Source organism: Apium graveolens, chromosome 7 (genome assembly GCF_009905375.1).
Source record: "Apium graveolens cultivar Ventura chromosome 7, ASM990537v1, whole genome shotgun sequence".
NCBI classification, from domain to species: Eukaryota; Viridiplantae; Streptophyta; class Magnoliopsida; order Apiales; family Apiaceae; genus Apium; species Apium graveolens.
The window spans coordinates 251,195,676-251,198,264 of record NC_133653.1 but is presented as its reverse complement, the minus strand read 5'-3'; the positions used below and the strand labels follow the sequence as shown (position 1 = coordinate 251,198,264).

At 42.0% G+C, this 2,589-nt stretch overlaps 1 non-coding gene across 1 annotated transcript; it reads right to left on the bottom strand.

Annotated features, from left to right (window-relative positions):
- Nucleotides 1–409: 409 nt before the first annotated feature.
- On the bottom strand, nt 410–516 carry LOC141676302 (small nucleolar RNA R71). The gene has a single exon (XR_012556901.1). It is a non-coding gene; the product is annotated as a small nucleolar RNA R71 (small nucleolar RNA).
- Nucleotides 517–2,589: the final 2,073 nt, after the last annotated feature.

Sequence of the window (2,589 nt, the reverse complement as noted above, 5' to 3'; positions counted from 1 at the left end):
AGAAGAAGTAATCATTACAATGGGAGATCCAGCAGCAGCAACGAAAGCATTGAAAGAGTATTCTCAACCAAAGATCATGGACATTCAATCGTGCATTATCAGGATAGCCATCGCGGCTAATACCTTCGAGATTAAGCCTGGCATGATCCAGATGGTCCAGAACTCAGTTCAGTTTGGGGGTGCTCCAACAGAAGATCCTAACATGCATAACAGGGACTTCATTGAGATCTGTGACACTTTCAAGTTCAATAATATCTCTGAAGATACTGTGAAATTGAAGCTTTTCTCATTCTTTCTAAGGGATAAGGCTAAGGGCTGGTTACACTCTCTACCAGCTGGTTCAATTGCGACATGGGAAGATCTTTCTCAAAAGTTTCTTACTAAATTTTTCCCTATGGCAAAGACAGCTGCAATCAGGAATGCTCTTACTCAGTTTGCGCAGCAATCGGGTGAATCTTTATGTGAAGCTTGGGAGTGCTATAAATAGATGCTTAGGTAGTGTCCTCATCATGGAATACCTGACTGGATGGTGATCAATTGCTTCTATAACGGTTTGGGAGCACAGTCGAGACCCATGCTTGTTTCTGCATCAGGTGGAGCCTTATGGGCTAAAAGCTATGAGGAAGCTTATGATGTAATAGAGATGATGGCCGCTAATTAATATTAGAACCCAACTCGGAGAATGCCACAGGGCAAGGTAGCAGGATTTCTTGAGGTGGATACAGCTACGACTATCATTGCTCAGCTAAAGGCGATAGCTATAAAAATCGATTATCTGGCCAGCTATGGAGTTAATTAGATAGCCAGTATTTGTGAGTTATGTGCAGGTGTGTATGTGACGGAGCATTGTGCCAAATCTTGTGAATCAGCTCAGTTTGTGAGCAACTTTCAGAGGTTGTAGCAGCCAGTTCCTACCATTGTACCATCCTAACAACCGTAATCATCCGAACTTCAGATGGAGCAAGAATAAGAATGCAATGCAACAGCCGTACCAACAGTTTGGAAACAAGCAATTCAATCCTCCTGGTTTCTAGCAACAGTTTGCACCAAGACATCAGTTTCAGCCATAAGGGATGCAACAACAATCTCATGGAGGTCCAGGTCCATCTGTTAATAAAAATCTAAATTGGAGGAGTTGAGGCTTATGTGCAAAAGCCATGCGGTTTCAATCAAGACTCTGGAGAACCAAATAGGGCAAATTGCCAATGCACTGTTGAGTCGACCTCAAGGAACTCTTCCGAGTGATACAGAAGCTAATCCAGGAAAGAGGGAAGTCAAAGAACAGATTAATGCAATCACATTGAGGTCTGGAAAGGTCGTAAACCCTCAAAATCATCAAGACGAAGATTTTGAAAAAAATACAGAATGCAGGCGCGCCTGCGCCCATATCAAGCACGCCCGCGCCCTTTCCAATTTCAGAAAGTAAAAAAATTGCTAATTGAAAAAGGATGGCGAAGCGGAAATGAAGAAAAATTCTGCTAAAAACTACTCTTGAGTAGAATACATGGGAGAAAAAGGCTATCTGCCTCCCTCATTTCCTAAAAGGCTTCAAAAGCATAAGTTCGACAATCAATTTGCCAAGTTTTTGGAAGTTTTCAAGAAGCTGCATATCAACATACCTTTTGTAGAAGCCCTAAAATGAATGCCGAACTATGCTAAGTTCATGAAGGTTATTTTATCTCAGAAGTTGAAGCTTGGGGAGTTAGAAACCGTTGCTCTAACGGAAGAGTGCAGTGTTGTGCTGTAACAGAAATTGCCTCCGAAGCTTAAGATCCTGGAAGCTTCACTATTTCTTGCACTATTGGAAACTTGTCTTTCGACAAGTGTTTATGTGGCTTGGGAGCTAGCATCAATATGATGCCCTTATCTGTCTTCAAGAAACTTGGTTTGCCTGAGCTAAAACTGACAAACATATCCTTACAGTTCGCTGATTGGACCATCACTTATCCACGAGGTATAGTGGAGGATGTCTTGATCAAGGTGGACAAACTCATCTTCCCTGCTGATTTTGTAATTCTGAATTTCGAGGAAGATGAGAAGATTCCATTATCTTGGGAAGACCATTCTTGGCTACATGCCGAACTATGATCGATGTGCAAAAAGGAGAGCTTACGATGAAGGTTTAAGATCAGAAAGCCACTTTTAATGTGTTTAAGGAAATAAAGTTACCCACAGATAAAGAGGAGTGCTTTAAAGTAGAGCGGGTCGACTCTGTTGTGAATTCGGAGCTTGAGCAATTACCAAAGTCAGATATCTTAGAGAGATCCTTAATAGGGGAATCAGTTATTAAAGATGAAGAAGGAGTAGAGCAACTGCAGGTTTTGAATGCACCTCCGTGGAAGAGGAAGTTGGATATTCCATTCAATTCTCTTGTGTTAGTAGTTTTGAAAATTTCTCAGGAGCGTCTCGAGCCATCTATTGAAGAAGCTCCCACACTTGGGCTCTAACCACTGACAGATCATTTGAGTTATGCATTTTTAGGTGCACCCCCTGACAAGGGGTTAGAATATATCTATGATAATCTAAAGGGTGACCGACCGGTTCCTCCCGTGCCTATAAAGGGTTCTTCTCATGCACAGCAGGAAGTTG